Here is a 24,487-nt window from a genome sequence, read left to right as displayed (position 1 = left end):
AGGTGGAGCTTGTAGTGCCTATTGCACGTCATGAGGAAGTGCCTTCTTGTCTGTCTGACAGTTAGTGGTTCATTGTTGTTAACCTGACCTGTTCCCCACTGCCTGTTCACCTACCGGCTTTAGAAGACAGGCTTCATCATCGCCTTTTGTTTCATTAGCAGAGGCAACATGGTGATTTTCCAATTCTATCTGCCTCACATCCCCTACAATAAGTACTATTGATTCTTCCATAAAAAAGAACTTATTTGGCCAGGTCTCACACCTGTAATCCCAGCACTTCGGGAGGCTGAGGCTGGAGGATTGCTTTATCCCAGGGGTTTGAGACCAGTCAAGACCCTGTCTCTGTTATTAAAAATTATAAATTATTTTATTTTAAAAAGAAGCACTTCTCCCATCAACTGTTCACTCTGAAATACAACTCATTAGGGAAGCAGGATAAATGCTTGCCCCTGCTCTTTAGGTATCAATCCTGTCCCTTTATGCATCCAGAACAGTTAAGAATATTTTAGTTGCAGATAACAGAACCCAATTTGGGACGGCTTAAGAAAATACATAATTTATTGGAAAGCTCTTGATAACTACAGAATCATAGGAAGAGAGAGGCAGAAAGTGGAGAAGCGAGGGCAGCTCTGAAGAACCCAGCAGCAAGCTTCCTGGGCTTCTCCTTAGAGAGTCACCTTCTGCGCGACTCAGCAACATTGACTTCCAGAAGCTGCGTACAAGCTTAGCCACTGCATAGTTAGAGAGAACAGTTCCACAAGAGACTGTCCTTACTCTGTCCTTACTGTCAGAGTAAAGACAGTCTCTTGTGGGACTGTTCTGTCTAACTGTGCAGTGGCAATTGAAAGTTTGGGGGTGGTTCCCAAAATCACACTCAGTTTTGATAATTCACTAGCTAGAAGGACTCACGGTGCTTACCAAAAGCTGTTAGGCTCGTGGTAGGATTTCTTACAGAGAAGGGAAATGGATTAAGATCTGCCTAGGGCAGAGACTCGTGGGGCAGAGTCCGGAAAGCTCCACCTGTGGAGCTTCTGACCATCCTTTCTGCATTGTTATGAGCACTGTGATCTCCTCCCGGCCACCATGGGATAATGCATGTGGAATGTGGCCAACCAGGGAAGCTCTTTAGAGTCTGAGTGCCCACTGTTTCCATTGGTGCTCTACAGCATAGCATACTGACCACATGGCTAGCCTGTAGTCTCCACCCGTTCCTGGAGATCAGTCTGGTAACTTTAGTCTCCAGTTCCTTCTGGAGACAGAATTGATTCCAGGTAGCCCACATCCCCCATCATAAATCACATTGTTAGACTGTCTGGTGGTGAAAACCTCCAGCCAGACAAAGGCAGGACATTTGAGGGGCCTAGAGATCACCTCTCAGTAGCTGAGGGCAAAGGCCAGTCTTCTCTTTGAGTAAGGTTCATTCTTCACTGCACACCGGGCCTCTTCATTCCAAGTTTAAAATCACAAAAGAAACAGACTAATTGGTCCAGTTTATACAAAATCAGTTCAGACATGGACCCTGGAGACAGACCTTGAGAAATAGTCTTCTATATTTTACATATACACTTTTCCTCCGTTCTGTTTAGAGAGGCCCCTAACACAACCGAACTAAACTCCTATATACCCCTCACTCCCCCAAAAAACATAACCCCAAGTTAGACTCAACAGCTGCCTGTGAAAGTCATGTCACAAAGCCGTATTCCCCAAAGCCAGATCACAGGCCTGGCCCATGCTCCTCCAGCTCTGCTGAGATCCTGTTTCAGTGTTCTGTACCTTAGAGACATTAGCACACCAGCCAACAAGATCACCTCCAATATCAAGGAGAAGAGAGAAAAAAGGACAAACTATAACAACATCTTTTAAAAAGGGAAAAGGGTAGCAATTAGCTCCCACTGGCAATAAGATAGTGATGGAAGCATTCCATTTGTTTTTCCACATTATTCACAGTAGTAAAAGGTGGAGACAACTCAGGTGTCCTTTGATGGATGCATGGATAAACTCAATGTGGTGGATTCATACACAAAGGAAAATGTTATTCAGCCTTCAAAAGGAAAGGAATTCCAACACATGCTACAATGTAGATGGACATTGAAGACATAACACTAAGCAGACATCAAAAGGACAAATATTTTGTTATTCCACTTATACGAGATATGTGAGTAGTCAAATTCATGGAGACAGACAGGAGGAAGGTGGTTGCCAGGGGCTACGGGCAGAGGGGATGGCAGTTGCTGTTTAATGGGTGCAGAGTTTCAATTTAGAAACATGAAAAGTTCTGGAGGTGGATGGTAGTAATGGTTGCACAACAATGTCAATGTACATAATGTCATTCAACTGTGCACTTAGAAATGGTTAAAATGGTAAATTTTATGTTATGTAGTTTATGTATTATGTATTTTAGAACATTTTTAAAGGCTTTTAAAAATATGAACTCTTTTTCTTTCATATTCACTTAAGTGTATCTCTGAATTTGTAATTTATTTCCTTTGTTCTTTCGAAAATGAGGTTTTTTGGACTTAAATATTTATCATGATTATGTAATTGTTTAAAATGTTCCTGTGGGATTTCTCCTACAACTCTTAAGCTTCTGAAGTGCCCTACCTGCCTCCTCCATGTTTTAATTTTTTAAAGCTTTTCCTATGGTTTTAAATTTAATTTTTTTTTTTTTTTTTTTTTTTTTTTGGTAGAGACGCTATCTAACCACTACCCAGGTTGGTCTCAAACTCCTGGACCTCAGTCTTCAAAAGTGCTGGAATTACAGATGTGAGCCACCGCACCCAGCCTTAATTAATTTTTTTAACATTAAATTCCTGGCCAGGTGCAGTGACTCACACCTGTAATCCCAGCACTTTGAGAGGCCGAGGCAGGAGGATCACCTGACAACAGGAGTTCGAGATCAGCCTCCCCAACATGGCGAACGCCGTCTCTACTAACAATACAAAAAATTAGCCAGGAATGGTGCTGGGTGCCTGTAATCCCAGCTACAGGGGAGGCTGAGGCAAATTGCTTGAACCCAGGAGGCAGAGGTTGTAGTGAGCCGAGATGGCGCCACTGTACTGTAGCCTGGACGAAAAGAGTGAAACTCCATCTCAAAAAAAAACCAAACATTGAATTCCTTAATTCATTTACTGTCATAACATAATTAATTGAATAATTTTTCTATCTCATTGAGTTGGGATTGATAATGCTTTTTAATCACATATTAAAATGTAAATATGTTAGTTCCAATTTTTTGGCTTTCTCTTTTGTGTCATGGATCAGTTGCATTTTTCATTGGTACAATAGTATCTAATTATTCTAGTTTTATGTGTCTGATTGTGTTTTGCAAAAGTGGCTGCAGTAATATTTCCCATCCCACATGAACCATCGAGAACCTTCGCATTCCTCCAAAAAGATGGAGAGGCTATGTTTCCTCCCCTTCAAACTGGGCAGGCCCTTTTGACTGTCTCAAGAGTGCTTTGCCCTAGAGAAGGTCACAAAGCTTGTTCTTGGCTCCCTTGCGACACAGGCATTTGAGCAGGAGCCACATGTAGGAAGCGCAGCAGACCTGAAGCCACCATATTGGAACCGCACAGAGGCCGGGGCGGCCCAGGGCCCAGCAGGTCCAGCCTCAGCCCTTTGAGTCTTTCCAGCCCACACAGCTGCCCAGCCTGGGAGGGAGTGAGTTTTTAGCCATCCCAGCCCAGCTCCCACCTGACTGCAGCCACATGCGGAACCCCAAGGAAGAGCCACTTAGCCCAACCGGATCACCCTCCAGATTCTCAAGACATGAGACATAAAATCACTATTGTTACTCACACTACTGTGTTTGGAGCGATTTATTATGCAGCAATAATTGCCAGAACCCTTTATAACATGTTTTAGAGCAGTCTTGCCTCTTTGTTTTTTTCGGAATTGACATTATATTTGCATCTATTTATTTTTCAGATTTGGTCACATTCCTACTTCCTTCCAATTTCTGTTCTTGGAATCTATTAATATAGATGTGACCATGTCTACATGGAATTGTTTTATCTTTTAAATAGCATATTTACAACTTTTTTCTATGTCGCTGTATAACTTCATAATTATATTTACTTAAATTTTGTCTCTATTATTTGACATTTAACTTGAAGCATCTTTTTTCACAATTATAAATAATACCATGCCATGTCATAATAATGCGTATTTGTGTACTCCTAAAATTCAGAAGTTGAAATATAACTCCTAGTAGCATGGTACCAAGAAGTTGGGCCTTCAGGACGTATTTAGATCATGAGGGCTGAGCCCTCATGATGGGATTAGAAGAAGCCAGAGTGCTGGCCCTCTTCTTTCTCTCTTTCTCTCTTTCTTCCTCTCTCTCTCTCTCTCTCTCTCTCTCTTTCTTTCCTGTGATGGAGGCTTGCTCTCTCCCACAGGCTTGGGTGTAGTGGCACAATCACAGCTCACTGCAGCCTCCACCTCTTGGGTTCAAGCAATTCTCATGCCTCAGCTTCCTGAGTAGCTAAGACTACAGGCATCCACCATCATGCCAGCTAATTTTTGTATTTTTAGTAGAGATGGATTTCAATATGTTGGCAAGGCTGGACTTGAACTCCTGAGCTCAGGTGATCCACCCACCTCAGCATCCCAAAGTGATTGGATTACAGGCGTGAACCACCATGCCTGGGGCTGGCCCTCTTCTTTCCTCCATGTGAGGATACAGTGAGAAGTCAGCTGTCTGCCTTCTGAAAGAGGGCTCTCACCAAAACCTGACCATACTGGTACCCTGATCACAGACTTCCAGCCTCCAGTATTATGAGAAATAAAGTTCTGTTATTTATAATAATAATAATGCTATAACAAATATTTCCATGCACATAACCTTTTCAAATAATGTATTATCTCTCTAGGGAAACTTTTTTGAGGTGGAAATTACTGAGTCAAAGAGCAAGAGCCCTTTTAAGGGTACAATACACAATGCCAAATGTTATAACTATTTATCGACCCCACCAGGAATGTGCACAGGTAGACCCACAGTGCCTCTAGGACTCCCTGCTAGGTTTTGTGTATTTGAGTTAGCAAACAATTATATTTTATTATTTTTGTTTGACTTGTACTTCTTTAATTGTTAGGGATGTTGGGCATTCTATTTATAAATTAGGAATTACCTATTCATATCCTTTATTAATGTATGTATTACTACAGCCATCATTTTTTCTATTAACTTTATGAGCCCTTTAGGTAATTACAGTGAATGCTAGGGTGAGCCTCCCGGACCCCACCTTGAAGATGGATGCTGTCATTCCCACAACTGGCAGGAGGATGAGCTGCTGACTTTTGTGACTTCTTTCCTCTCTGCAGATGCCCTCAGGAAAGGGAGCTACCTTGCCCAAGGTCAGGCTCCCGATCAGGGGCCACCCAAAGGTCCATCCAGTGGAGACCAGCTCGCTCCCTTGCCTCAATTTGGGATGACTCTGAAAGATGAGCTGAGGCCTCAGTCACTTTTGCATCTCAGGCCAGCTTTGCCCTCTGCCCAGTCCTGCAGCCCTCACTGCCTCACAGATACTGTTTCCAGAGCCCTACCTAGTAAATTTCTTGTATGCAAAGCTTCATCTGAGGTGGTTTCCAGGAAACCTAATCTAAGACAATTGATCATTTGTTTCTCACTGACTTCTCATTACTTCTCAGCAATTTTTTTCTTTGCAAATATTGAATTTCAAAATATCATGCAAACACATCTATGTTATTTCTATGTGATTTCTTCTAAACTTAAAAGATGCCACCCCCAACACACACACCAGTGGTTTGACTAATGTATGTAGAAAAGCTCTTCTAGCTTTTCATTTTTTTTTTTTTTTAACACATTCTTCTAGCTGTCTATGGCTGCCATTTTATTCTTGGCTTCTAATTCTAATGACATTCATTTTACTGAAGGATTTGAAGCAAATGAGTAAATGCCATTTGCTGGCTATATCTCTCTCCCACTGTTCACTTACAATGCCTATCCTCCATTATATGTTAAATGGCGGCAATGTTCTCACCATATTCTCTGGCTGTCAGTAGACGGCTGAGGAACCACTGCTTGGAAATGATTTCTGAAGCTATCCACAATTTCCTTCCGCTGTGTGGGCTTTTCAGATGTTCCTGCCCAGGCAATGGAGACTTTGGGCCAAGCTCTGGCCTCTCTTTCCCATCAGCACAGCCCAGCACATCACCATATTTAACACAAAGCCTGGATCCCAACACTGAATAAACCTTACTGATTTTCTAGGAAAATTACCCATACGTTAGTGAGCTGGTAACTTAGCCCCCGATACCAAATGGAGCTTTACATTCAACATTGATGTCCACCTGGATTGCCAGATTGCCAAGAAAACGTACCTGATTTCCTTCCTTCCTTCCTTCCTTCCTTCCTTCCTTCCTTCCTTCCTTCCTTCCTTCCTTCCCTCCCTCCTTCTGCTTTTGAGACAGGGTCTGCTCAGTGGCACAATCATGGGCTCACTGCAGCCTAACCTTCCAGGCTTCAGCAATCCTCCCACCTTGGCCTCCTGAGTAGCTGGGACTACAGGCGTGTGCCACCATGTCGGGCTAACTAAGGAAAAAAACAAAACAAAACCCGTTTTTGTAGAGACGAAGTGTCACTATGCTGCCCAGGCTGGTCACGAACTCCCAACCTCAAGCAGTCCTGCCACCTCAGCCTCCCAAAATGTTCGGACTACAGGTTCAAGCCACTGTACCTCGCTTACCCTTCTTAATTAAATCAAATATTATAAATGAGGAAGAGGAAAAAAAAAGAGTGTTAAGGTCAGGGTTTCCTCGTCCAGTAAACACGCTTTTTGTGTAAATAATATACTCTTAATCCAGCACTCCCGTTTTGCCAGGCCGGCAGGAGGCTTATTTCAAAACCTCCTAGTGTATTTGGTGCCAAAAAGCTTTTATTCAGGTCTGTCTTCACAGCCTTAGCCAATGGGTACGTTTTCACTTGCTCGTTTTTTCCCCATAAGTGCTCATGAGCAATCTATTTATAACTTTTCCCAAACTAGAATTTCTGAACAGATTTGAGTGGAATTCACACATTTAAAGCTTAGGTGCGATATGAACAGCCCGCGTATCCAAGCGAGCGGCCATAAAACTCAGAAGACCTTGGCGTCCGCAGAGCTCCTGCATGCTCTGGGAGCCGAGCGCGCCTGCGCAGCCCATCCTGCCCCTGGGCTGGGGCACTGGGCCGGGGGCTGCAGTGCCCTGGAGTGTGGGCTCTCGTCTTTACAGTGTCTCCAGTGAGTGGGTGCAGTGCTGCTCTGGCCCACTCTGAAGGGGTCTCCCCCGGCCTGGGGAAAGAAAGGTGGAAGCACTTCCCGGCTCCAGCTCTTCCGGACCCCGAGGGCACTCCTGCACGCCCCACTCACCTACTCATCTCAGGGTCCCCAGCGCTGCAGCCTGAGTTGGAGGCATTAAGAGAGGGTGACGAGGCCAGCTCTCTGGGCTTTCTGTGTGTCCTACTAGAGAGCCTGCCGCGCTGTCCAAACTTCCCACAACAGCAGTTCGCAGGTGGGGCCCTTTTCTCCACATGGGCCCCACCCGTTTCCTTCCCCAGTGCCATCTGTCCTTTCAATTCCTTTTCTTCTCCCAGAGTTCCTGCCTCCCCCGTGTCCTGGCTCTCCCAAAGGTTAGTCGATCTCGAAACTTCTCTGGTGTCCTCGACATTTTCCCAGCCGCTTCCTTGATTTCTAAATCAAGGCTCCTTCTCTTCTCTGCCTACATCTGCTGCTAAGCAGAGAAATACAAACTCAGACGCCCAGGATGAGACGGGTGGGGAGGAAGGAGTTTAGGGTGATTCTCCATTCCTCACGGGTAGTTTGGGTTTTGCTTTTCTTCGGTTGCTTTCAAGTACATATGTTTTTAAATTAGATGTAGTTCACACTCACACTTCGAGATTTAATCTCTCTCTCTCTCTCTGTCTGTCTCTCTCTCTCTCTCTCTCTCTCTCTCTCTCTCTCTCTCTCTCTCAGATGGAGTCTTGCTCTGTCACCAGGCTGAAGTATAGTGGCACGATCCTTGGCTCACTGCAACCTTTGCCTCCTGGGTAGGTTCAAGCAATTCTCCTGCCTCAGCCTCCCAAGTAGCTGGGATTATAGGCGCAGGCTGCCCCGCCCAGAATTTAATCTCTTTATCATTGAGTCTTCGTATGGACCCGAAGCTCCACCCCAAACCCAGCCATTGTAAGCATGAGTTCACTATCATAAAAGAGCATTAGTTCCACTCTGACCTTGAATTACATGACAAAGTTTCTTTCAACCACTGGGTGTTGGTAGGATCCATGCCCAAGTACCTGCTCTAGGTCCTGAGTAATACAACCACATATTTTAGATGCCATCTACGTAATTCTACTGGGAGACATGTTATCACTTCTTCCCACCTCATCGCTTGCTCCCTTCTATAACTGTCATGTAAGTGTGTGGAGCAGAGGAATTGGGGCACTGTCTCTATGGCCTACAGATGTCCTTGGGGAGCCGGTATACCCCGTCAGAGAAGTGGGGGGAAAGCTCGTTCATGGACCACCAGAGAGGCCTTGTTGAAACACTGTGGGAACTTCCTGGAAAAATTCAGCACGATATTGGCAACCGTGTTAAAGAGTAAAGTGCCATCCACAGTGTTTGACACAGGCATGATAGGCCATCAGTACACCCAACCTTCCACATTCTTTTCCAATACCAAATAAAACTATCCTACTCACCTTCCAGTCATGCATGGAAAGCATTAGCTTATAAATCCATTGTTGGAAAACCTCACAGGCCAGATCACCTCATGTGTTTGCCTGGGTGACAAGCTGAGCAAACGGCAGGAAACCGCCCCAGGGCCAGGCAACTACAGGCAAGAGGGAGTGGCTTGGCTGACTCAGCCACTCCTCACCCTGGGTGCCAGTCCACTTACAGGGCTGTGAAAGTCTCCCCTGCCAAAATCTAACAGGCCTGGTCAATAGCCTCATGTGGTAGAGACCGCTAACAGTTAATCGTCCCTTCTTCCATATTAACAGAGTATAAACTGACCATGGGCTGCCCAGGTAGGGACAACATTTCCCAGACACCCTTGAGGCCAGGTGTGGCCAGGTGACTAAGTTGCTGCGTGACTGAGCAATGAACAACTTCCGTCTTATTGCTTAATAGGAAATTACTTGTCCTGGACTTCTGCTGTTTGTCCTTCTCTCGGGTTTGAAAACCAAAGAGCCCAGTTTTGACCAGGCCTGTGAAGACCGTGATCTAACAGAGGGGTCTTAGAATCTTTTGTGCCATGAACTCCTTATAGTGTCTGGTGAAACCTATGGCTCCCTTCTCAGAAAACTGTTTTTAAGTGCATAAAATAAAATACACCACAAAACATCCATTAAAGTTTAAAAGATTGATAAGCTGGTATTGGTGACAACATGGGACAACTGGAACTCATACAGTATGTGCTGGGAATAGTACAGCCTCACTCAACCACCTTGAAAAATAGTTTGGCAGTCCCTACTAAAGCTAAACATATGGCTACCCTGTGACCCAGCAATCCCAGGCATAGCTTTAGACCCAAGGGAAATGCAAGCATGTATAAGCCAAAGATGTGTGTGTGTGTGTGTGTGTGTGTGTGTGTGTGTGTGTGTTTGTGTGTGTGTAATATATAATACAATATGTTGTATATGTAATATAATGCATGTATAATATATGTATTATATGTTTTATATACATGTATATGAATGTCCACAGAGGCTTTGTTTATAACAGTAAAAACAGGAAACAGCCAGGTGTGGTGGCTCACACCTATAATTCCAGCATTTTGAGAGGCCAAGGCAGGAGGGTTGTTTGAGCCCAGGAGTTCAAGAATAGCCTGGGCAACATAGTGAGACTCCATCTCTACTTTTTAAAAACAAAAATAATAATAAATTGAAAACAGGAAACAATCCGTTTGTCCATCAACAGGAAAACAGACAAATAATTTATGTCTATTCACAAAATGGAATACTATACAACAATAAAAGGGAATAAATTGCCAATACACACAAACTTGAGTGCATCTCACAGGAATCATGTTGAGTGAAAGAAGCCAACACAAAAGCAGATGCATTGTATGTTGTTTTCTTTTCTTTTCTTTTTTATTTTTCGTTCTTTTTTTTTTGAGATGGATTCTCATTCTTGTCACCCAGGCTGGAGTGCAATGGTAAGATCTTGGCTCACAGCGACCTCCACCTCCCAGGTTCAAGTGATTCTTCAGCCTCAGCCTCCTGTGTAACTGGGATTACAAGCATGCACCCCAACACCTGGCTAATTTTTGTGTTTTTACTAGAGACAGTGTTTCACCATGTTGGCCAGGCTGGTCTTGAACTCCTTCCTTGACCTCTCAAAGTGCTGGATTACAAGTGTGAGCCACTGTGCCTGGCATGTATGTTTTCATTTATGTGAAATGTCAAGAATAGACAACACTAATAAATAGTAACTAACGGAAGTCCAAATTACAGTAATCTTTACGAGGAAGACACTACCAGAGAATGATAAGGACCACAAGGAAACTTCCTGGGGTGATGAAAAGCTTCTACATTTTGATACTATTAAACAGATGTATAATTTCGCCAGGTGAGGTGGCTCAAGCCTGTAATCCAAGCACTTTGGGAGACCAAAGCAGGTGGATCACCTGAGGTCAAGACTTTGAGACCAGCCTGGCCAATATGGTTAAACCCCATCTCTACTAAAAATACCAAAATTAGCTGGATGTTGTGCAGGTACCTATAAGCCCAGTTACTTGGGAGGCTGAGGCAAGAGAATCACTTGAATCCAGGAGACAGAGATTGCAGTGAGCCGAGATTGCACCACTGCTCTCCAGTCTGGGCAATAAATTGAAACTCTGTCTCAAAAAATAAATTAATTTGTTAAATTTATAATGTCACCAAGTACATACTTAAGGTTTGTGTATTTTATGCACCTTATTTTTATCATTTATAACTTAGTTGAAAAGTAAAACCAATAAATAAATAGAAAACAATATTCTGAAAATTAAGAAAATTATATTGAAAAACAGGATACAAAATCAATGTGCAGAAATCACAAGCATTCCTATATACCAATAACAGACAAACAGAGAGCCAAAGCAAGAGCAAACTCCCATTCACAACTGCTACAAAGATAATAAAATACCTAGGAATCCAACTAGCAAAGGATGTAAAGAAGCTCTTTAAGGAGTACTACAAACCACTGCTCAACAAAATAAGAGAGGACACAAGCAGATGGAAAAACATTCCATGTTCATGGTTAGGAAGAATTAATATCATGATAATGGCATATTGCCCAAAGTAATTTACAGACTCAACACTATCCCCATCAAGCTACCAATGACCTTCTTCACAGAACTGGAAAAAACCACTTTAAACTTCATATGGAATCACAAGAGAGCCCACATAGCCAAGCCAACTCTAAGCAAAAAGAACAAAGCCAGAGGCATCACACTGCTGGACTTCAAACTATACTACAAGGCTATAGTAATCAAAACAGCATGGTACTGGTACCAAAACAGAGCTATAGACCAATGGAAAAGAACAGAGACCTCAGAAGCAACACCACATATCTACAACCATCTGGTCTTTCACAAACCTGACAAAAACAAGCAATGGGGAAAGGACTCCATGTTTAATAAACAGTGTTGGAAAAACTGGCTAGCAATATGCAGAAAGAAGAAACTGGACCCCTTCCTGTCACCTTACACTAAAATTAACTCCATGGATTAAAGACTTAAACACAAAACCTAACACCATAAAAACACTAGAAGAAAACCTAAGCCAAACCATCCAGGACATAAGCATAGGCAAGGACTTCATGACTAAAACACCAAAAGCAATGGCAACAAAAGCCAAGATAGACAGACAAATAGGATCTAATTAAAATTCAGAGCTTCTGTACAGCAAAAGAAACCATCATTAGAGCAAATGAGCAACCAACAGAATGGGAAAAAATTTTTGCAGTCTACCCATCTGACAAAGGGCTAATATCCAGAATCTACAAAGAACTAAAACAGATATACAAGAAAAAAAAAAAAACCCATTCAAAAGTGGGCGAAGGGTATGAACAGACACTTTTCAAAAGAAGGCATGTATGAAGCTGACAAACATATGAAAAAATGCTCATCATCACTTGTCATTAGAGAAATGCAAATCAAAACCACATTGAGATACCATCTCATTCCAGTTAAAATGGTGATCATTAAAAAATCTGGAGACAACAGATGCTGGAGAGGATGTGGAGAAATAGGAACACTCTTACACAGTTGGTGGGAGTATAAATTAGTTCAACCATTGTGGAAGACAGTGTGACAATTTCTCGAGAATCTAGAAATAGAAATTCCATTTGACCCAGCAATCCCATTATTGGGTATATACCCAAAGGATTATAAAGCATTCTACTATAATGACACATGCACACATATGTTCATTGCAGTGTTTACAATAGCAAAGACCTGGAACCAACCCAAATGCCCATTGATGATAGACTGGACAAAGAAAATGTGGCACATATACATCATGGAATACTACACAGCCATCCATAAAAAGCAATGAGTTCGTGTCCTTTGTAGGGACTTCGATGAATCTGGAAACCATCATTCTCAGCAAACTGACACAAGAACAGAAAACCAAACACCACATGTTCTCACTCAGAGGCGGTGTTGAACAATGAGAACACGTGGACTCAGGGAGAGGAGCATCACACATTGGGGGCAGTTGGTGGGGGATAGGGGAATGACAGTGTGGGGTGGGAAGGGTGGAGAGGGATAACAAGGAGAGAAATGCAGGATATAGTATGCACCTATGCAACAACCCTGCATGACCTTCACATGTACCCCAGAACGTAAAGTAAAATTTAAAAAATTAACATAAAACATTTAAAAATATTTAAAAACATAAAAAACAAATTTGTTATGTTGGAATATACATGCTTTAGCTATTTATCAAATAACAAGAAGTGACAATAGGTCTAATAATTACCATAATTTCAAAGTCATGGTGCCTACCAATGATATTTCAAGAGAAGTATAAATTGATCTTAAAATATCTGTTTTTCTATTGGTGATAAATTTGTTAAGTACTGTTACGTTAGTACTATGGTTTGTTGTCTATGTTCATAACTGAAGGAAATGTTGAGTACAAAATAGATACATAATTTTTTAATTCAAGTATATGGAGCCTCTGAATTCTACCCAGGAACCCTTTGAAGGTCTGAGAACCCCAGGCTAAGAAGCCCTGAGGCATGGCAGAGCAAGGATATGGAGAAACCTGGGTCACCGGATGACCATGTGGGGAGCAGAAACCCATGTCAATCTGACTGGTTCACAACAGGGCTGTCAAGTGAGAATGAAATAAAATTGTCTATATTTGGGCCTCTTTGTTATAACAGCTTAGCCTTTACTCTAACTAATGCAGACCATTCATAAATGTAAAATCGTCTTCCACCAAACCCAAGTAGGGGACTACTTCTCAGATGCTGGTTTTGGGATAGGCTGCCTACCAATCCTCTGAAGAAGTTTTTTATGGTTATCCTCTCCTCCTAGAAAGTCAATTTACCAAAGGGCACCCCGTTGTCTGCCTCCTTTGTCTCCTTTACCACGATTCTCCCAGTCTCAGCTCCCAGGCATGGATTCAGATGGAAGACCACATAAGAGAGCCCTGGCTTACAATTACAATGCTGTCTGTATATCTAAAATTATTTTCTCAAGACAAAATATATATAGTTTTGAAAGATTATAACCCCATCTACTACCTTCTAATTCCTAGATCAAGTGGTTTAAGATATACAGCCCTGCAATTATCCAGACCCTGGGCTCTAAGTCTCCATAGTACCATCCTCAGCAATAGAGTTTCTCTATTGGCCAAACCAGGACTACCATCTAAGAGCACTTGGTAAAAACTCTAGATATGTATATAGAGCAACTAAAAGCAGTGTTCAGTATGTCCCATCCATCAGTATCATTTTCAAAATCTGTCACTGATAGGGAAAGAAAATTTCCTCCCTGGGAAGATTTAGAATTAATCATAAAAATGTTTTGAGACCTCTCTCTACTAAAAGAAAAAAAAATCTAAATCTGCAGAGTTTAATAACTGTATTTTTGTGCTAGAGAATCTGAATTTGAATTGTATATAATTGTAAAGTTTTTAAGAATTGCTTGGAGTCAGAGCAGTTGGTATAGTAATTCAAATTTAAAATGTGTAACTTTATTTTATTTGTGATTATTTAGTTAAAATCTCACTAAGTTCTTACACTATTAGAATACTGGAGATAAATATAATTTTTGTTTTTGTTTCTCTCTCTCTCTCTTTTTTGTTTTGTTTTTTTGTTTTTTTGGTTTTTTGTTTTTTTGGTTTTGTTTTGAGAGATGGTCTGGTTCTTTCACCCAGACTGGAGTGCAGTGACACTATCATAGCTCACTGAAGCTTCCAACACCTGGGCTCAAGCAATCCTCTCTCCTCAGCCTCCTGAGTAACTGGGACTATTTGTGCTTGCCACTATGCCCCGCTAATTTTTAAATTTTTGTAGAGACAGAATCTCACAATGTTGCCCAGGCTAGTCTCAAACTCCTGACCTCAAATGATTCTCCCACCTCAGCCTCCCAAAGCGTTGGGATTACAGATATGAGTCACCACTCCTGGCTAAGAATTATAAGTTCAATTTTTAAAGATTTTTAGCTACTAACAACTTGAGGCTGGGCACAGTGGCTCATGCCTGTAATCCCAGCACTTTGGAAGGCTGAGGTGGGTGAATCACTTGAGGTCAGGAGTTTGAGACCAGCCTGGCTAACACGGTGAAAATTTGTCTTTACTAAAAAAAAAAATACAAAAACTTAGCCAGGTGTGGTGGTGCACACCTGTAATCCCAGCTACTCAGGAGGCTGAGGCAGGTGAATTACTTGAACCTGGGAGGTGGAGGTTGCAGTGAACCGAGATCCTGCCACTGTAGTCCAGACTGGGCAACAGAGCAAGACTCTGTCTCAATAAATAAATAAATAAATAAATAAATCTCAAGAAAGCTTTATTTCATTGACTTTTGAGGTGCTTAAAATGAAATAAGTGTATAACAATTACATGGTTTGAAATATCTAAGGGACTATAAATTATAAAAGCCCCTTTAAAAGTGATAGCTAAAGGCCGGGTGTGGTGGCTCATACCTGTATTCCTAGCACTTTGGGAGGCTGAGGTGGGCAGATTGCCTGAGCTCAGGAGTTTGAGACCAGCCTGGGCAACATGGCGAAACCCCGTCTTAAAATAAAATACAAAAATTAGCCAGGTGTGGCGGCATGCGCCTGTAGTGCCAGCTACTCGGGAGGCTGAGGCAGGAGAATTTCTTGAACCCAGGAGGCAGAGGTTGCAGTGAGCTGAGATCACACCACTGCATTCCTACCTGGGAAACAAGAGCAAGACTGTGGAGAAAGAGAGAGAGAAAGAGAGAGAGAGAGAGAGAGAGAGAGAGGAGGGAGGGAGCAAAGGAGGAAGGAAGGAGAGAGAAAGAAAGAAAGAAAAGAAATATATATATATTATATATATATATATATATATATATATATAGAGAGAGAGAGAGAGAGAGAGGAGGGAGGGAGCAAAGGAGGAAGGAAGGAGAGAGAAAGAAAGAAAAGAAATATATATATATTATATATATATATATATAGAGAGAGAGAGAGAGAGAGAGAGAGAGAGACCTGCCTCCACTCCAAACTGAATCAGGGATCTGGGGATGAAGCCTGGGAACTGTGGTGTTCTTCTCCTTCTGTAGCAAGGATGAGGAGATATTGGTGCTTTGAAGAGTTTCATATTAATTTCATTCATCACCATGCTTTCCGTGAGCAACTTATAATGCTTTACATACCATACCTGATTCATGCTAGTATCTGAATACAATTGTCCCTCAGTATCCATGGGGGATTGATTCCAGCAGGTAACCCAAAATCTGAGGATACTCAAGTCCCTGATATAAAATGCTGTAATATTTGCATATAACCTATGGATACTTTAAAAACTGTACACTTTAAGCCAGCTCTAGATTACTTATAATACCGAATATAATGTCTAGACATCACTTCATTTTTGTGGAGTTAACGTAGTATTTGGCATGACAAATTCAAGTTTTGCTTCTTGGAAATTTTTGGAAGTTTTTTTCTTAAATATTTTTAATCTATGGTTGGTTGAATTCACAGATGTAGAACCCACAGATACAAAGGGCCAACTGTATATGGTAATAATAATTCCAGGCATAGTGGACTTACAAATGTCTCCATGGCAACAATTCAGTCTCTGGTTTCCATGGTGAGGTTTATAAGGACCTCAGATTTACTTTATTTAAAATTCTGAATTACTTTGCTGTTGATCAGACATACATAAAGAGCTGTTTCAAAAATAACTCTCCAGTATTGTTCCAGGACTCCTATAAAGAAAGAAAGGAGAAAAAGGAAATAGGATGAAAAATAATAGTAATAAATCAGTACCTCCCATGAAAGCTCATTTTATGTGGCAATGAATTAGAATATCAAGGTCAAATGCTGTAAAACTGAATTAAACAGCCCACATAATTTCTTCGTCTGACACCCATTTGTCAGAATTCATTTTTGTATTATTTAATACAGAAAATGAATCATTGTTCAGCCAGGCATCATTTTTGTGAATTAAAATGCATAAATCATCTGAATGACCTTTATTCAGGAAACATTTATCTTTATACAACGTGCAGCTTACGCAGATGTCTGATCATGGGAGAACCAATTGACAAAATGTTGCTGAGTCAAACTGTCATTCCCCAAAGGGAGAACGCCTCCCAATTCAATACAGGATTTAAGAAGATGAGCGGTTTCTTCAAAAATGTCATGAAGGAAGCACATCATTTTTTTCCCCTTTTGTTGAGATTTGGGAAGAATAAGGGCCCGGGAAAAGTGCTTGTACAGTTCCTCCCTCAAGCAAGGGGCCTGCATGTCATTCGGTTCTGGGACTGGTAGGCTGGGAACAGTGAGTTTCCCACCTCATCCTGGGACCTAGTGGGGAGGATACACCCGTTTGCCCCCACTACCATATCTGGGGGTGATTAGGCGGACATGGCACCACCTGAGCTTCACTGAGCACAGGACGGTAACTTATTTTGAATGCACTCTTAACCATTATCTTCACTGTGTTACTTTATTTTACCACATCTTATCTTGCTTATACTTTTGGAACAAAGGACTTTCATTCTTTATTATCATGGGGCTCTAGCCTTGCAACACGTAAGTGACATTGACCTTGTTAAAAACAACTACTGTTGGCCAGGCACAGTGGCTCATACCTGTAATCCTAGCACTTTGGGAGGCCGAGGCTAGTGGTTCATGAGGTCAGGAGTTTGAGACCAGCCTGGCCAACATGGTGAAACTCCATCTCTACTAAAAGTACAAAAATCAGTCGGGCGTGATGGTGCACACCTTTAATCCCAGCTACTCTGGAGGTGGAGGCAGGAGAATTGCTTAAACCTGGGCTGGGGAGGGTACAGAGGTTGCAGTGAGCCAAGATTACACCACTGCACTCCAGCCTGGGCGATAGGGCCAGACTCCGTCTTGGGAAAAAGTAAAAAACTACTGTTACCAAAAAAATTATAGATGTTACCATTGATGATTTGGGGAGAAAGCAGGGTAGGTTATATTTGGTCCCTCAAAGATCTACTTCTGAGCCGGGCACAGTGGCTCACACCTGTAATACCAGCTCTTTGGGAGGTTGAGGCGGGCGAATCACTTGAGGTCAGGAGTTTGAGACCAGCCTGGCCAACTTGGTAAAACCCCCATCTCTACAAAAACAAAAAGAAAAAGTCAGGCTTTGTGGTACGCACCTGTAGTCCCAGCCACGCAGGAGGCTGAAGTGGCAGAATCACTGAATCACTTAAGCCAAGATCGTACTACTGCACTCCAGCCTGGGCAACAGAGCCTGTCTCAAAAAAAAAAAAAAAAAAATCTGCTTCCGGTCTGGCCTCTGACACTGCCTATATGTCTTTTTTTTTTTTTTAAAGTTACTTAGCATCCTGAGGCCTCATTTTCTTCATCTGTAGGATAAACTGAAAAAAAAAAAAAAAAAAAAAAAAAAAAAAAAAAAAAAAAGATAATTTCTAAATTCTCTTCCAGCGTTAGAATTCTTGTCTCTGCATCTCCTGGATCTGGCACAATGCCAGTGGCAGTGTTTGTGTTAGATGCTGAGGCCACGTCCCTTGGACACATGGTCTCGTGTGGCACAACTGGTACCCTGGGGCTGAGGGGAGAACAAGACCAGGGTTGTGTCGTGTCAACAACAGTAACGTCTGAGTGCATAGCATTGAGTCTGTTACCCGAGAGACAGCATCACAAGGATCAGGAGCCCACCTCAGATCAGCAAGAGCACTTCCTAGGTAGCCAGAAATCTGAAGCCTATGAAAAAGCTAAGCTGTAAACTGATGGTGCTAGGAGCATGAGTGGTTCAGGTGCCAGTTGGTTAGATAAATTTCCCTGAACAGCATCCAGCCACTTGTATGGTTCTTATTAAACCAATCGCTCCATGCTTGGGGTATATTTCACCCTGGATATCCTTAAAGGTGACATTCAACCTCTAATATGGCATGTGCCAGGCAGAATAATGGCCTCCAGAAATGTCCACATGCAAATCCCTGGAACCTGTTTATATGTTGCATGGCAAGGGGGCATTAAGGTCACAGATGAAATTAAGGTTGCTAATCAGCTGACTGTAAAGCAGGAGATTATCCTGGACTATGTAAGTGGGCCCAGTGGAATCTCAAGGGTCTGTTAAAGTGGAAGGTGGGCAGATGAAACAGGTCGAGTCAGAGGGAAACTGGAAGATGCTGCACTGATGATTTTGGAGATGGAGGAAGAGATCACTGCCAAAAGATGCAGGTGGCCTCCAGTAGAAGGCAAGGAGACAGATTCTCCCCAAGCCTCCAGAGTGAGCTCAGCCCTGCCCACACCTTGGCTTTAGCTCAGAGAGACCCATTCTAGACTTCCGGCCCCCAGAACTGTAAGACTGTAAGACGATAAGTGTGTATCACTTTAAGCCACAATGTCTGTGGTAATTTTTAACAGCAACAATAAGAAACTAATAGATGCTATGTATTCTAATGTCAGAGTCTAGATTACCTACAATAATAAAAAATGCAAACAAAAGGAAAAAATACACAAATTTTAAAGGTGAAATAAAATGCTTCAGAGATTTACTATAATGAGTTCATTAATATGCCTGGAATTGAAACATTCAAAGCAAAAGAAATGGTAAATTTAAAATTCCAGAATAAAACTACAAAGAAATGAAATGCATGTTATTCTTGTGAGTTGAAAATCTACAATTGTTTCTTCTTTTAGAGTCACTGCGAACTGTGAGCCCCAATTAATCATAGAGACTGGGCTGGGGGTGGTGGCTCACGCCTGTAATCCAGCACTTTGGGAGGCTGAGGCGGGAGGATCATGAGGTCAAGAGATCTACACCATCCTGGCCAACATGGTGAAACTCCATCTCTATTAAAAATACAAAAATTAGCTGGGCGTGGTGGCGCGCACCTGTAGTCCCAGCTACGGGGGAGGCTGAGGCAGGAGACTTGCTTGAATCCAGGAGGCGGAGGGTGCAGTGAGCCAAGATCTCGACACTGCATTCCAGTCTGGTGCCTGGTGACAAAGCAAGACTCAAGTCTCAAAAAAAAAAAAAAAGTCATGGAGGCTGGTGAAGGGAGGATGGGAATTATGCACCAAGCATGAAATTGGGTTGGACCTGGGAGCTGTTTAATTACCAGGTTCCATATTCAAAGGAGAAGTCAGAAGACCAGAAGCACACGAGCACTGGGTCCTCTGCAATGCATCTGGCCAAGCAGGTGTGGGAGACCGGATGAAAGCTACGGGTCAAGAACCAGGTCATACAGGAGTCCTAGAGCTCAGGGCAGGCACAGGAGCTAGAAGAGGATAAGGACAGCAGACAAGGGCACCCCAACAAGGACATGTTCAAAGTAAGGGAACCTCTGCATCAGCCAAGATGCCTCCTGCCGAGTCAACAGTGTTCCTAGGGCACAGAGGCAGGACTGCATCAGAGGGATTAGGGAATGCCAGTGAGGTTAGTTTGGCAGGTGGGTGGGTGGGGTCACAGCAAGGGTCACATCTTGACATTTTCTTGATGATAGAATAAGTGATTTTATTTATCTGACTATTTTTTAAGCTTTACTTTGAAAAAATCCAGACATATACCAAAGAAGTGAGATGGCCACTTTTGTCAGAAACCTCAACCACTTGCCCCCTGGGGAAACAGATCCCAGCACATCTCTTCACCTGTAAATATTTCAGTATTTGTCTCTAAAAGGATTTTGTCTGACCAGTTTTTAGTAAAAAATACCCATGCTAAATTATTTCAGCCAACCTGCTTTTCTAGCCTCTGTTCTCCAGCAATCTGATTACCTTTATCCTTTTGAAACACTGCACCTGGCTAGCAGCTGAAAACCTATGCACCATCTCTGACAGTCAAGCTGGCTTCAACATGAATTCCCATCTGCATTGATTTTTGCCACTCACAAAAGACTTACACAAACTTATATCCATCCTCTCCAGAATGCTTGATGTCCTATCCAACACCAACATTTCCTGCCGTCTCTTCTTCATTTCAGATGTAGCGATAAATGAACTAAAGTTACAGGCAGGAAAGTGAAGTTTTGTGAAGCTGTTTTCCACAGGTAGCATCACAGTCACCAGACGTCTTGTCCCTGCATGCTGCTAAACACTTGCAGGAAGCCAGGGACTGTGCTAGGTATTTTATTATTTTATTTTTATTTTTATTTTTATTTTTTTGGAGATGGAGTCTCACTCTGTCACTCAGGCTGGAGTGCAGTAGCACAATCTTGGCTCACTACAACCTCTGCCTCCTGGATTCAAATGATTCTCCTGCCTTAGCCTCCCAAGTAGCTGGAGTTACAAACATATGCCACCGAACCTGGCTAATTTTTGTATTTTTAGTAGGTACAGGGGTTCACCATGTTGGCCAGGCTGGTCTTGAACTCCTGATCTCAGGTGATCTGCCTGTCTCGGCCTCCCAAAGTGCTGGGATTATAGGTGTGAGCCGGCCCCTCCAGCCTGTGCTAGGTATTTTAGACATGTTCTTTTATCGAAACTGCACACTGAAGTTGGCATTATTACCCACTTTTTATAAGTGGGAAATCCCAGGCTTGAAAAGGTGGAGTCACTTGTCTTAGATCAATTCTGGAAAATTCTGGAATACCCGCCCAGGTCCGTTTGGCTCCTACTCCTGTGCTATGATTGACTACACCAGGCCTCATGCTCGTCCCAGTCTCCCTTCCCCCTCCTCTCCCCTCTCCTCTCCCTCTACCCCAGGGACAGCAAAGGAGTTGGCTGCCGGAACCTAGTCCCTTTCTCCCTAATACAAAACACTTGGGAGTCATCACATTTTAGTGAGGAACAAAGAATAAATAAGTGTCTGGTCTTTAAACATTTTAAATTTTGGAGCTCCAGATGTGGGTTTTCTAGAAAGTTAATGAAGCTTAACCTTCAGAGTCTCTCACTTGCTGATGCTTTTGTAGGGCTCCTGGGAGGAGCCCTAGCAATATGTTTACACAGACTTATATTTCTATAAAACTAGCAAAAGCTACAAAAAATTAGCCAGGTATGGTGGCACGTGCCTGTAGTCCCGGCTACTCGGGAGGCTGAGGCAGGAAAATTGCTTGAACCCGGGAGGTGGAGGTTCCAGTGTGCCAGGATGGTTCCACTGCACTCCAGCCTGGGTGACAGAGCAAAACTCCATCTAAAAAAAAAAAAAAAAAAAAACTGGCAAAAGCAAGGGGCTTTAAAATTCCTCTTCTGAAATAGGGACCCCTGAGTTTGTGTCAGCTGCAGGCCCCACGACCCAGGTCTTCCCTTGCAAATCTCACCTATCACATAAGCCGTCACTATCCTTGTGCCTTGGCTGAGACCTGAGGGGGCTGCAGCCAGGGAGGAAAGCTGGGGAGTGGGGAGTGGGGACCCCTGCCCCCAAGGCTGGGCAGCAGGAATCTGTGCACACGGCTCCAAACATGAGAAAACAGCCTGAATTTTCCCGCAGGAACCCTGACATAATATTTATGTGTACAGTCAGGCATCACTCAATGATGGAGATTCTAAGAAATGTGTTCTTAACAAATGTGTCCTTGGCAAGACTGTCATTCTGTGGACATCATCGAGCGCACCGACATAAACCTAGATGGGAGAGCCTACTACACACCCGGGCTGTTCAGTGTAGCCTATCGCTGCTAGGCTGCAAAGATGTACGGCAGGTTCCTGTCCTGAATGCTGTAGGCAATTGTAACATAATTGTATATCGAAACGTATCTCAACATAGGAGAGGTACAGTAAAAATACAATATTATAATCTTATGTGACTACTGTTGTATATGCAGTATAGGACTGTAGTTGAAAGAATATATTTATAGTATTTCCCAGGTACATTGTAGATTAAATGAGCTTTGTGGACAAACCAGGAGACCAAAGACCACAATATTATTTCTAGGAGAAATATGTTCCAAATACCAATGGTCAATCCCAAAAGAAATTGTTTGGGCACCATTGATGAAAGTGGTTTTAGGCAATCCCACAGGTACAGATACTGCCCATTTTTCAAAGCCAGAGTAAATATCTGCCTGAGGAGGCTTCCCCGGATTGTCTCTGAGCTGAGTCCTACCCGTGTGTCCTGAAGTCCAAGCACACATCTCTCTACCTCTCTGTGGCATGTATCACCTACAACCTTGAATTATAGCTATTTGTGAGCAAGACTTAGCTTGTCTACTTTACTGTAAGTCCAAGAGGCAGGTCCCTTTCTTACTCATCCTGAAATCCCCTTAGCACCAGAACATGGAAGTCCAGAAATACTGTCTGACTGAATGAGTGAAGGAATTGGTGCTTGCATGAATGAAATCTGTTAGGGGTCCATCTCTCTTCTGAACTTCCAAATGACTCATTTGCTACTTTCCTCTAGGAATTAGTTATTAAATATATTACACATTCCCTATGTCAGCTCTTGTTTTGTTCACTTTTTCCCCCAAGAAGTTTAGCTTCTTAAGAAGGAATCATGATCTCTATTTTTTGTATACTCCATGGTGAGGAACATTAGGATTTGCTCGGAATAAGTGGAGGTGCTTTAGAGTATGTAGAATCATACAATCATTAAGCATAAATAGGTTTTGATGTATCAGACAGGCATTTACTCTCAGGAAAAATGAACTACAGGAGATTTAGTACTGGTCAGCATAACAGGCAGTATTCCCATCTCATTTAAATGTCTTTATGTACCGTCTCTGGAGCAAGACTGCTCTGAAATTCCTTGAGATGCTGGAAGTGAAAGAAATAACCCTTTTAACTTTCAACATGAAATCTTAAAAAACCAAAAATGAAAAAAATCAAGTAAAATCTAATATCAGAAATCATAAAACCAAGAGCATTTATGTTGGTCTGTGTCATTGCATTAGGTGGGGAAACTTTTCTTATAGGGAATTGATGCTTTTCTTGCAGGGAGTAGGTGCCCTGAGTTTCTGTTCCCACAGACTCAGTGATGAGTTAGCAGAATTCATTTCCTTTTCATGCCTGGGTAAAAATCTTAAGGAACAACACAGGGAGTTCTAGTCCTTGCAAAAGCAGGTCCGTCCTTCGACAGTTTGGAGACGTGAGCAGGGACCGGTGTGGTCCTGGAATAGGTATGAGGATGGGAACACCACACAGCTCATGCCCACAGGATGGAATTGCTTTGGCTTTATGCCATTATCAGGATGTTATTCTGCTTCAAACTAGTCTGAAACAAAATGGTACTTGTTTAATAAGAAAGAAATTCCATACATATTTCAGAACAGGGTAAGACCTAGATAAACAACTATCCAGTTCAGTTTGCATTACACGATATTCCAAGGGTTATGGATTAGCGACCCAGGGAGGGTCCCTGGAAATCAAATCAGAACAAAAAAACCCCAAGTCAGTGCTACAGGGAAAGTGGGTGTGTGTAGTTTGTCTGGACCCAGCAAGGCCATGCATGGGCTCTGTCACAACAGGCTCATAAATTTGGGTCAGTGCCACTGTCTTGTCACCAGGCCAACCCCTAAGGTTGCAGATGAGGAAAGTGAGGCCTAGGTAGCTCGAGATCTTGTTTGAATAGTCAGTGCTAGAGGAAGAAGGAGGAGATGGAGATGAAGGAAGGAGGATGAGCAAGGGAACTGAAGCTCTGGCTAAACTTGGTGCATTCCAGGGCTTCCTCTTCCATTACCCTAGTCATGCTCCTAGTGATTAAAGCTAGCAAAGGCTGGCCAGGCATGGTAGCTCACACCTGTAATCCCAACACTTTGGGAAGCTGAGGCAGGCGGATCACCTGAGGTCGGGAGTTCAGGACCAGCCTGGCCAACATGGTGAAACTCTGTCTCTACTGAAATGCAAAAATTAGCTGGGCATGGTGGTGCATAGCAGGAATCCCAGCTACTTAAGAGGCTGAGACAGGAGTGTCGCTTGAACCCAGGAGGGGGAGATT

Source organism: Saimiri boliviensis, chromosome 13 (genome assembly GCF_048565385.1).
Source record: "Saimiri boliviensis isolate mSaiBol1 chromosome 13, mSaiBol1.pri, whole genome shotgun sequence".
NCBI classification, from domain to species: Eukaryota; Metazoa; Chordata; class Mammalia; order Primates; family Cebidae; genus Saimiri; species Saimiri boliviensis.
The sequence above is the reverse complement of the archived record's forward strand: the minus strand, read 5'-3'. Positions refer to the sequence as shown.